At 33.1% G+C, this 13235-nt stretch overlaps 1 protein-coding gene across 12 annotated transcripts in view; it reads right to left on the reverse strand.

The window, feature by feature from the left end:
• The window catches only part of LOC105232477 (protein sickie), a 396183-nt gene that overhangs the window by 70681 nt on the left and 312267 nt on the right, over positions 1-13235 (reverse strand). Inside the window, exon 1 of one of the 12 annotated variants that reach the window (XM_049446869.1) lies at positions 4748-4905. The exons of the other annotated variants lie outside the window; for them this stretch is intronic. The gene's annotated coding sequence lies outside the window, so the exon portion shown is untranslated. Of the gene's footprint in view, positions 1-4747; positions 4906-13235 lie in introns of those variants that run through there. 12 annotated transcript variants of the gene reach the window in all.

A 13235-nucleotide genomic window follows, 5' to 3' on the forward strand; every position in this document is an offset into this window, starting at 1 on the left:
AATTAAATTTATGTTTCCTTTCGCAAAGATATCTGCACTATACTCAATCAAGCGTAATGAATAGTGGGGCAACTGGCGTTCGAAAAAATTGCCAGCATGAGAGTTAAAGTGGAGATAATGGCGTACATAAATGTTCATGTTTTCAGTTTTTCAATGCAATTTACCAACACTTACACACACGAATAACAACGGGCGACATGCAACATGCTCATTGTGGTTCATTGATTTTCGCGAGCCAAAATGCGCTGTTGTTTTTGCAGCCTTTTGTTGCTGAGTTTTTGTTAATTTTCCTGCTGGCTACTGCCCGGTCGCCATTCAATTCGGTTTTGCACTATTTTGATGCTCCATTAAACAACATGGAAATCAGCACTGTTTGCATGTATGTATGCATTTTTTAATTCTTTGTTCTTGAAATTTGCATGTTTTTTATGTTGCAGCGCCGGCGTATGAGGCGCAGCCATCAAAATGTCGTTCACCGACAGTATTTATAGAGCGACTCTGCGCATAAGGCGCTGATGTATGTGTTGTGAAAATGTCGCTGCTGCTTTTATGCGCTTTTGTGGCAGCTTTAACGATTTTTTAAGCAAATAAATGTTTTATAAATTTTTTTGGTTATTTGAAAGTATTATTGAGATTTTTTATTTTGCAAACATTGCATTTAATGTTTATTTTATAAACTCGAACATGAACTCTGTACATTTTTGAACCACTGCATCACTGGTGTGGGTTTTATTTTCATATTCAATATTTATGAAATTTATTTTGTACATACATTTGATTTTCAATGCAAAAAAATTATTACGCGGCTTTTTTGTTTTATTTTTTAATATTTTTATTGAATCCATATTTTATTATTAATTTTAATATTAACAAAATCACATAAATTAGTTTAACACATTTTGTTAAATTCTTTTTTTAATTTTTTGGTCTCTTTTAATACTTTTTTCTATTTTTTAAATGTTATCGCATAATTTTTCAGTTTTGAAAATTTTATTTATTTTTATTTTTTTCATAATTTTTATTGCTTTATTATTGCAACCTAAAAAATTATTTTGAAAAAAAAAAATATGTTGTGTCACTTTTTATAGTTTTAGGTTTTTTTCGTATTATTGGCTTGTTTTTATATTTTTATTGAGTGCATATTTAAATATGAATTTTAATTTAAAATTTAAAATTTTTAAATTTTTTTAGTTTTAACTTTTTTGAATTTTTTTTATAATTTTTTGTTTTTGGTATTTTGAACTTCGAATTATTTTTGTATAAAAATTTCGATATATGTATTTTATAATTTTTACTTCATTTTTTTTTTCAAACCCAACACATGTTTGCTTTATTAATTTTAATTTAAGTTTTAGAGCTTGTTCGGTTTTCTAAAAATTGTAATTAATTTAATTTTTATATTTTAGTTTCTTTTATTGCAAATTCAAAGCGCAAAAATTTATACTGGCAATAATTTATACCTTAATATAAATTTTGTTTAATTCATTAATGTATTATTTTTTTTTAATTTTCATAAATTTTTGCTCGCAAAGATAACTTTGTGCCATTAACTTGTTCCTTAATTATAATCCAAAAAATCAGTATACTCTTACACAATATCACAATACCGCCTAAATATGTACATAATAAAGTTCATATTCATTGCTTCTTGTTGTTGCCTTCTGCACGTTGTGTTATTTTTCACAGTTTCTACTTCATTCATTTAACAAGTGCTCGACTCGTATTTCCCCAGTCCGCTTATCAACACACTTATCAACACTTCGCAATCGATAAGCTTGCTATGCTTAGAAACTTGCGGACTGCACTGACGCCACTACTTGCTTAAGGTGACAACCACGTATGTACGAATGTATATGTAAATTTATATAAATAATTGTAGGCGAGCATGAATATTAAGTTTTGTTTCATGATTAGACGGCGAGCTTAGCATTACTTAAGGCCTTGCATTATTCTAGCCAATATTTGCTTAGACAGTCTGTTACATTTGTGTGCATGAGTGCTTCTAATTACTATCTCAAGTACGTTCTCATATGTAAGGTGCTTATAGCACTTAATACAGTTTGTGGAAACTCGCTTCTCCTATGTTGTCGTAGTATATGCAAACATTTCGTGTAGTTTTTCGTTATCAGATGACCTGCTTTTTAATTGCAGTAACTAGTAGTTTTTCTAATTGTTTTGTGTTTATTCTGTTGGTACACACCTCTAAGCTTTTCTATAGAAATGCTTGAAGAATTAAGCGTGTAACTAAGATGAGTTAAATGTAACTAAATAGTAAAAATCAAAAGTATGATACTCATAAAGTTACCTTTTTTCTATTGAGTATCTGAACATTCGACCAAAAAGTAAAACAAAAAAATTCTTTCTCAAACCAAAATAATAGCTTTTATAAGCACTGAAGTTTATTGAAATATTAAATAAAATCTCAAACTACTTTTTCTGAAACCAAATAGTCAAACTTTTATGAATTCTCTGTTCAAATTCAGCGCTTTGAAGTACAAAATGAAAACAAAAATACACAGTTTTCAGTTTGAATTCGAAGCTTCGAAGCGAAAATGGAAAAAAAGTCTTAGTAAAATATTACTAAAAGAGGCTGAAGTTAATATTGATGAAACTACGAAATTAAAGAAAATATAAAAGCTCGTATTAAAGCTTTCTTAAGCTTCGAAGATCAATATGAAAAAAAACTCAGCAAAGTATTACTCAAAAAGGCTATAAAGTTAGTATCGTTGAAAATACGAAATTTTAAAGAAAACGCGAAAGCTTATGCGAAAGCTTTTTAAGTAACATTGGCTGCAGGAAAGAAATCGGATGTGAAAAATAGCCCTAGAAACAGTAAAATTTGTACGATGTCAATGTTCCTCTATCTTCAGTTTTATTTCATTGATTCTAGGCAAATTAGGCTTAGTTTATAGCTTATTTTTTCTGTTTAGTTCGTAAGCACCAAAGAGTTAAAAAAATGTTTTATTGTAGCATTGAAAGCACGCCTAACGCTTTATTTAAATTTTATAGCATATTTTTATCTTTAGTGTGTATCAATTTAGTTTTATTCACACTCAATAACGGCAGTTGATAAGAACGGTTTCAAGGTTGATGGAACGAAGAACGAAAGAGATATGAAAAGTAAATAAGAAACATTTTGGTGGCCAATATATTTTAGTACCTCAAACAAACACGCATTAGCAACCACGAAAAGTTCTAAATAAAATGAATTTCAAAAGCAAGTGCTTTAATGATTGATTTGTGCAACTTTTTTTCCGCCACACACGCTTAACCAGTGTGCTTTGCAAATAGTTGCAGTCACTGTGTGCAAAACTCGATGTGCCAAAAAAGCAACTTTGTTTATTAAACTTCAACGCGCCGTGGTCATAAATTATGTTATTAGTGATATCCGTTTGTTTGGCTTATTTTTCGCCTTAGACTTTAGTAGCGCACATATTGGACTTATTAGTCAAACTTCAAATTTTTATTTATTTGTTTATCTGCCACATTGGCGATTGCTATCTCGCATTTAGCATTGTATGTGTGTGTGGGTATGTGTTTGCAATTGGCACTTGCAACTGAACGCCGCAACACTTGTTGCACTCGCTGCCAGCGGGTTTGGTGGTCGATTCAGGCGCGCTGCAGCTTTATCATGCGCCATAAATTTTGCGTTTTTATGTTTTCTTAACACAATTTCATTTTTTTTTTTTGGATTTTTGTGGTCTTGCGTTTTCATGCGTCTTGTGTGCATTTTCGAATTGCACAAAATTAATTATGAAAATGATTTTTATCGTCATTGCCATCTGTTGCTATTAATTTGTATTGCAAATTTATAATGCTGTTTTGCCACAACAACAACTTTACAACTTTTGCAATTTTATTTCGATTTTAACAGCTTTTTCATATCTCTATTATGCGGTTTTATGTCAAAATTCACATCCTTTTGAGGAATAATTTTGGTGGCGCCAATGCTTGGCAAGGGTGCAGAAATCGAAAAGCAGTAAATTGAATATTTTTTTATTTGAAAATTTACACACGTTCACAGGCAACAACAAATGAATATGTTTATTAACGATTTTCAGATTTTTATACACATTTCTTAATTCTTAACTGATTTTATGCACACTTAATGACCCAGAGACATTTATGTACTTTTTGCACGTTTTATAGCAATTTTTCAATTTTTTATAATTGCTTTTAAGTTTTTTTTTTGTTTTTTTTTTTTTGTTTCTTCAACGGTCGGTCAGACTCTACGTCTTGGCCCTCGTTGGCTTACGGCTGTCGTGCCCAGCATAAAAAGTATCTCCAATTGTATCCACCAATTGGTATTTGTGCCGTTAAAGTGACGAAGGTGCAAACAAAGCGCATGTGTTGAGAATGAAAACAGAAAGCAAAAAACACTAAAAATGCGCGTAATGAAAACAATAAACAGAATAACGACAGCAAAACAGTTTAACGCATTTCAATAAAATTGAAGTTTTATTAATTTGTTTCCCGCATTATCTTTTGATTATTCACTTCTCGAAATCTCGAAATCAGTTTCACACAATTTTACGTTCTCTTCATTATTGCTGCGTCTTTAACTCTGATCACAATTCTTTTTTACAGCATTTTATTTTTATTTATTCAATTAATTTCACTCATTGTGTTTTATTTTCATTTTTCTTCATAATCAGTTGAACAAACACTAGATCATTTGCCGTAGCAAAGGTCAACAATAGGCTTATAACGGTTAACGCCACCGCTTTTGGCGCGTCACTTTACTTACAAAAATTAATTTGTATTCTTTTCTTAACGCCTTTCGTTTTTTTAGCGAACACGCGTAATTTCATTCAATTAAATTCACACTTTATTAATGATATTAATGAGAAACGGAGCGTTTATTGAGAAAAAAAGTACGCGCAAAAGTGTACTCCACCAACACAAGTTACTTTTCAAACTAAACAAAACTTCCGCCGAAACTACCACAAACGATCGTGGTGATGTTGCGAACGGTGCGTATGGTGAGCGGCATTATTTTGTGGCAGAGAGAGTGAGAGCGCGAACTGTGTTTCGATACGAGTGTGTGTGAAAGTGTGTACAGAGAGCCCGGAACAGCTGAGTGCGAGAGTTCGGTGTAGCTATTGTTTATCTTTAGCGCTTGCAGCATGTTGCTAAGGAAAATGTTGCGCAACTATTTTGGTTTGCGCAAACTGAGATAGTTTTCGATTTTACGCCACTTTTTTTTTATTTTTTTTCGGTTTAATATATTAAATTTCGAGTAATAATATATAATCGTGCGATCAGGACATTAAAAAAAATTAAATATAAATTAAAAAGAAAATGTCAGTATTAGTCAATGGGGCTTCCGTGCTTGAAAGAGGCATTCAATATCCATTATTATTCTTCAATCTCTTATCAAATTGCCATGAAATTTACTTATTGAGGAGGGTGTGAGCCGAGTTCTTCAAAAATTTCTCTGATCATCAAAGTCTAAGGAAGTCGAACTTATAACGAGGTATATGTATTTGGTGAAGGATAACTGCTTTACAGCACTGCACACATAAATATATAATTATCATGTTTTAAAGCTGAGTCTTAACTTTAAGCTTCGAGAGCGACTCAGAATTCTTAAATAGAATAATAACTGCGTTCTAAACGCTGGAACTAGATGGAAATTACATATGAAAATATGTATGGCTAAAAAGTGAGCATGAATGTTACCGATTTAGCCACTTTGAGTATTGGTTCGGCAGAAGAAAATCAGTTAGGTAACTAAGACTATTTTTCCAAAATTTTTTAACAAATTTGTCTCCATAAATTTAAAAACACTGATCTGTTTTGATGTAATATTTTTACTTAATCTTTTTTTCACCTGTTTCATGGGCCCATGTAATATCCGATAAATATGCACAAAACACATACACACATCATTTATAATTGATATGAAAACATTTTCGCCTCAATTTTCAATTAAAAAATTTTAATAACAGCAAAATAACGGTATTTAGTTTCTTTTCACAAACAAACGAACTGTTTTATGACGCGTCCGAAGCGACACTGAACTCGAAATAGGTGGCTGTTTAGAACTCCAACATTTCAGCTGACAATTGAATTACTGGCTACCCAAAACTAGACAACAGTGGCGACTCGCAGCCGCAACGTCACTGTGCCAACAGCCAACAACTAACAGCTTCCACAACTCAATAACGAGGAGAAACTCCAACAATATAGCTTTTAGAGTTTTCCAGCTCCCTTTGAAAAGACACACATACACACACACATACACAAAGGCATAGCTGCAGGATAAATGGCCATCAAAGCATTGGCGCCAAAGTGGCGACACTGGCGCGACTGTGCAAAAATAACAAAAACGCAAAGCAATCTCATAGACACCACACACACACAGCTATACACACACATACATATGAGCTGGTGGCTCGCGGAAGAATGAACTACTTTGTTATCCTTGCAAATTACAGCGTGCTGTGGCATAAAAGTAACTACTCAGTTTGGTGAAAAAGTTCAACTACAAAAACAATAATGCGGAAAAGTTGTAAACAATCATAAACGCCAACTAGCTTGGGGAAAGCATTGGAAAAGCGTTAAAGTTATGTTATCTCGTGAAGCGTTACGGTTTTGGTTGCCAGGCGCCCAGCCATCAAGCCATTCAACTAGATAACATGAGCGCCAATACACTCCCATACATGAATGTATCCATATGAGCATACATGTGTAGAATGCTGGCCTTTGCGGCAAATACAAATATGAAATTTGTTTGCTATTTTCTATTTCCTGTATCAGTTTGCTTTGATTTTCGCTCGGTTTGTGGCGTCATCAAGTCTCGGTTAGAGGGTGGTGGCCGAATTTTTTTTGGCGCGCCAATGACGCCAAAACTATTGCTTGCGCAGTCACAGTGGATTTTCGCCAACTCACGAGGCGTTGCATTTACATACATAAATACGGTAATTCATAGACATACGCTCAGTATATATGTATAGTTAGAGCTATACCTATGTATGTATGTATATATAACAGTATAACAATAATGTCCAGTAGCTGTGTGGTTCATGTTTTTCTGGAGTTTTATGACTCTATCTCTACTCATTTGTTATATTTTTGGCAAGTCGCTTGGTACTAGCGCATAATAATTGCAATGGCGCAGCAATGGCCTCGAAAGCTAAAGCCAAGAGTAAAAGCTCTGTGTTGACTGTTTACTGTGTGAGCTTCAGGGTTAGTCAAATTTTGGAAGGTTTTATGGGAAATATTAAATTCAAATGTAGATACATATGCATTTACAAATATATGTACTATATAATAGGGTGTGCCAAAAGTTTAACATCGCACTTATCGATTAAAATTAACGTTTTAAATAGTCAAAGTTTTGAATTGAAAAAAAAAATCCCAAATCTTTTTTCGAAGTTTAACTATTCAAGAATATGTCTATAAGAAAATTTTTAAAAAATTTTAATATTTTTTGAGATATCAAGTTTGGAGAAATCATCGATAGGTATTTTGCTTACCCGGCATCAAAATTAATTCTGCAGAAACTGAAATTTTAAATGTTTTTTCTCGAAATTGTCGTTTTCAAAACGATACCTACGATTTCTCAAGTTCTACTGAACCGATTTAGCTAAAATTTTATAGAGTATACTTATACTTGTAGACATGTCTATGCCTGGAACTAACCTCAAATTTAAATTTTTATTCATGTTAAAATTCGTAGCAGTCAAAAAAATGATAAAACATTATTTTTAGGCAGTCGCTATTTCGTGAATTTTTTTTCACATTTTTTCTAAGTTTTTCTTTAGGATTCAGATTGCTGGGAGGGTTGAAATTGTGGACCAAGTGCCAGTTTATCAGCTGGTTTTTAAAGTTTTCAACTTTTCTATTTTTTGATTTTTCCTGTACTTTAACCTTAAATTTCTGCATTTAGACAAGAATATCCCCCTAAGCTAAAAAGCTAAAAATCGGGTCTTGCGACCATATGAGCCTTGATAACTTTAACCAAATAGCTAAATACTACAGTATGATCATTTTATTAAGGTATATATGTAGGTACATTTTAACCCACAAATTCGTTAGGTTAGTTTTTGACTCACCCTAATATAAGTGTAAGTTATTGTGTTTAATATTACATACATACTATATACAATTTTTTTTATATATAGTTGTTGAAAAGCTTCTGAAATAATTGTCAGTTTTTCTTTATTTTTTCTTTCGAAAGGAAATAGAACTCCACATCCATCTTGAAATCATCCATTAAACCTCGATCCTCTTCTTTGAGAATACATTTTTTTTAAATAAATATATGAAGAATACATATAAGAGGATCACGGACAGATATGGAGTTGGGAAAGTTGTTTGATAGTACCTATATTTCGAAGATAAAAACTGAGATAAGTAAATTTTGCCAGACCTTAATACTTGTACACACTGGTAAAAATGTTCAAAAAAATTTTTAAAACCATATAAAACATAATGGTACAAACCTTAATGTATTGACATTTACATAGAGAAATCTTGGAACTTACCTGAAATGAAAGAAAGAATATTATTTGAAATTAATATCAGAAAGAGTTTAAAAAGTGATCTAATATTAAATAGTATCTTAGTAGTCGTAAAATATAAATCTGCTGAAATGATTAGGTCATCAGCTTTTTTATAACGACTAGTTGAAATTTTGTATATAACTAGTACTAGTTGACATATTATATATAGATGTAAACAACATTAAACTTTCGTAAAAAAACACTATTCAAATTTGAGGTTGATCCACAAATAGTTTCGAATATATGAGCATAATTTTCTTTAGCCGTCGAGTTTACATTTTCACACGACCTTCCAAGATATCTTTTATATTCAGCTAATGACCGGGGAATACTGATTTATGATTTTTTTTTAGACATTCTGAAGGGAAATTTTTTTGGGAAGCCGTCATTTTGACAAAAACCAAAACTCTGTCCTTCGCTCTTTAACTGTATTCAACTATTGTAATATGAAATTTTTTGGTTATTGGATATGAGATAATTTTAAGCAGAAAAATTTTCCTTATCGCTAGACATTTTTTATTGATGGTTCTCTTGGAAATTGGCTACGGGATCAAGTAATTATCAAATATCAACCGATTATTAAAGTACATTAAATTCTGTAATGTACACTTATTAAACACTACCTTAAAAAAATATATAATCAGGAAAAAATGGAACTTTTTTGACTTGCATGATGTCTGTACCCCTTAAGCATAATTAAATTTTACATTCTTCAGATATATTTCTTATATTAGTAATGACTCATTGGAGCCCGAATGTACTGAGCCAGCAATACTTTTCCAACACCGACTCAATGTTATCTTGAGAACAAACATTTCGGATGGATACGTTAATAAGACACAGAAAAACTCAGAGAGAAAGACCTCCACTCCGTTGGAAAGACTAGGTGGAGAAAGACCTGGTTACACTAGGCCAAACAGCGAAAAGGAAAAACGACTGTCGCGCCGTAACCTCGTAAGCTGGTCTACGCCAATAAAGAAGAAAAAAAAACTCTGAGAATTTGTTTCTAATAAAATGTATGTAGCTTTCTTTTACACCTTGAACCTTGCATAGTATTGAATCGAACAAACGATTAGTATAAATGTAACAGACTGGTATAATCACATAGAACTACCACAGCTATTAGCTTTCACGTGTAATTTTATTTATGCCAAAGAGCAGAGTGGAAACTCAACAAGATAGAGCATTGCTAAGGAGGATAAATGAGCTAGAAAAAAGACTAGATAACACATATAACTAAAATGTGTTGAATAAAGATTAAGTGTGACCATAAAATACTTTCAGAAACATAAACATACTTTATCCAAGTTTGAAAAAAAATAAAAAAAATTATAACTTTTAAAATCAGTAAAAAGTTGTAAGAAGAAAGTCAAAAGAAAGGCAATCAAATGAAATTAAAGAGTGCGAAATGTGCCAGCTGCTGGTTATATTTTCTGTCAAGGCAATACACCGCTACAATTCATTGCTAATGCCAAATAATTTACTTCAACCTTTGGTCATGGATGCCATAAAAGTGTTGGCGGCTGGCTTGTTGATGGCTGCCCGCATTCGTATGCATGTGTGTGTGTGGAAATAACTGTAAGCATAAAAAACCGGCAAGCAAATACCAATAACTCCAGCCGTGGACGAAGCAGCACAGCAGCACAACAACAAAATGAACTACAAATATGTATGGTATTTATGTGTGTGTGTATGTGGCGGCGCTGGTGGATGCACGCGAATCAATGGTGCATTAAAAATGGAGAAAATCCAGTATTGCTACGTGCAACATAAGGCAAAAACAGCAACAAGGCAATAGCAACGAAGCGCAAATATTACAACTGTCATAGAGATGCTTTGAATGTACAACAAAAACATACAAACTCATATATTTATGTACATATGTACATATAAGTATTTGTATGTATGCATTACATGTGCCTGAAGGTATGTATGTAAATATGTATGCGTAATATGGGTGTGTATAGGTGCATACGCCAATAACCACAACAATGGAATTTAATAGTTAAAGTATATTTGCTTGCGGTCGTCACACCGTTGCCACAAACACATACATATACACACAATCGCTAAGTCAGCTGTATAATGCCAGCAATGTAGTTATGGCCTTAGCTGAGGCGATGCTGATTACTTTGGCAATGGCATTGCTGATATTCGTTGTTAGCAATAGCTATCAAATGAAGGTAGCCGGCTACAAAAGTCACATTACAAATAAAGCAAAAACAATTCAACAAAATAAGTGAAGTTTGTAATAAAAGAGGGGAGTAGTTGTGGTGTAGCAACGCGGGAGAAATATTGTCACCAACAGCCAGATGCATAACAGAGGAAAAAACGCACTTTTTAGTTGCCAGTATTGTTGGTATGTTGGCTGGCGCGGGGACTGTTAGCCGCCAATTGGATTGCACCCGCATGAGCGCTTAAAAATTTATGGATTACAGTTAGCTGTTTTGGTTAGAGGCTACTGTATGGCATGTTTTATTACTTGGAGACTAGTTTGCCATGCAGCTTTCTTTCTGAAAATACGATTTTTGCATATGTGTTGATTATTTTTTTTTTATATAGAAAATTTCGCTAGTTAGACCGATTCTGCTCTACGGTGCAGTAGTATGGTAAACATGCGTATGGAAATCCAACTTACGGAAGACGATGGAAAGGGTTCAGAGGCGTGCTGCGCTGTGCATAACGGGAGCTTTAAGAAGGCGGCTCTTGAACTGGCACTATTGGCCCCTTCGCAAACTGCGCAGCAAATTCGGTGGGGCGACGATTGGCTGCAGGAGAATTTACATATATAAAATTAGGGCATTGTTCGGTGGGTAATGGCGGTTGGGAAAGCACCAACTACATGACCCCACTTTTCAACTGGGAAAGAAGGTTCAAAGTAAACATAGAAAAAGATGGCTGGCGTAAAGGTATGTTAGCTACGCGCAACACTCTAAACATCTATACGGATGGCTCGAAAATGGACGATGGAGTTGGTGCGGGAATATACTGTCCAGAGTTAGGCATAAGGCAACCTTTTAAGTTGCCGGACCACTGCAGTATATTTCAAGCTGAGGTCTTTGCTATTGCGAAAGCCGAGGAGCTGGCCTCTAATGCACCTGCAGGCAATTCTAGAGCCAACATCTACGTAGACAGGCAAGCAGCAGTCAAGGCAGTAACCTTGTATCGCTTATCAACCAGAAGTATCATGGGGAGCTGGGAAGCAGGGATGTAGTGAAAAGTGTTGCCAGAATTAAGCATCTTAACTTCTACTGGACCACAAAGGAATCGAGGGCAATGAAATAGTGGACGAGATTGCCAAGAATGATATAAGGCTGACATCCGAAAACATGATCAACATTATTAAATGTATGCATTGTCTATACGACGACCTCGAAAAAAGAATGGTGAAGAAAATCAAAACTCGATGGAACGAGCTACCTGGGTGCAATGGAGCATCTCTTGTGCACTTGCCCTGCGAGGCACGATGACTACCTCTTCTTGAACTTAGCAAGTGAATTTCATCTGGTATCGCAAAGAACCAAACTGGTCTACGCATGATATATTGCCTTACCAGATTAACCTGACCTAACCTATTTTAAATGAATACTTTGTCCTTGTTTTGTGTATTATTACTATTTTTGAAGCGCAAGACTATAAAAATTTTATAATATCCTTTTCTATTCTTAGGTTACTACCCTTTTTTATCAAAATTATTTGATTCAGATCTCCTTTTCATTTTGATATTACCTCCTCACTTTCAAGATGTGAAAATATATAACTTTTAAGATTATATTTTCTTGCATTTTCCTTTTAATTTACGAACACAAACTTTATAGTAACTTTCGAAACCCTTTTGATAAGCGCTTCATTGACAGAATTTCAAAGTATCGTTAAATGGAATGACTTTTGTTGCAACAGCCACAAGCAAGCTGACAACTTTCAATGCCGAGTAAGCAGCAAACACAAAGCAGCACGATGCAAAGCAACAATAAAATCGAGTAAATGGAGAAAAAAAATATTACCGAGAAAATTATATGAAGGCAAACTTTATTTTATTCTGCGTATTTGTGACCAGAATCATGAGAAATATTAATAAGAAAATTTAATGGTGATTATTAAGAGTTGAAGAAATAGCTTAGAAATACAATTTAATTTAATTAAATAGTTTGGAGCTACCTGCGGTAGATAATTTTAATAATGCGGGCAGAAATGCATTAAAAGTTCTTTAATCAAATGGTGAAAACTTTTTCCTAAATGCATTAAAATTTTCTTTAAGAAACCAGCAATGGTTAATCAGGTGAAGGGCGGTATAGTAAGTTGAGTATAGAAGTTTAGTGTTTCTTTCAGCTGGATTAAACATGGCAATACAAAAATAAAAAAACATATTTTCAAAGCAAATAGAGGATAGTAAAACTAAAAGAGAATACATATATTTTGTGAACCAAAAAATTCATGAAATTATTTTTTTAGGTTTTTATGGCAAAAATTTCATTTTTGAAAAATTATTTTTCTAGATACATATGATTGTTTTTATACATTTTGTAATAAGAAGAAAATATATCACTAGGAATAAATATTCATAAATATTTTTTTTGAAATTTTTTCTTATCAAATTGCGACATTTAAAAAAAAAAAAAACAAAAAAAAGCTGCTTCTGAGTTCTTCTTATTTTAACTTGTGCAAAAGTCCTGAATAAAATGCAGTCAAACTGCCATTTTCTGCATCACCTCATTGAAATTTACT

Source organism: Bactrocera dorsalis, chromosome 1 (assembly GCF_023373825.1).
Source record: "Bactrocera dorsalis isolate Fly_Bdor chromosome 1, ASM2337382v1, whole genome shotgun sequence".
Lineage (NCBI taxonomy): Eukaryota > Metazoa > Arthropoda > Insecta > Diptera > Tephritidae > Bactrocera > Bactrocera dorsalis.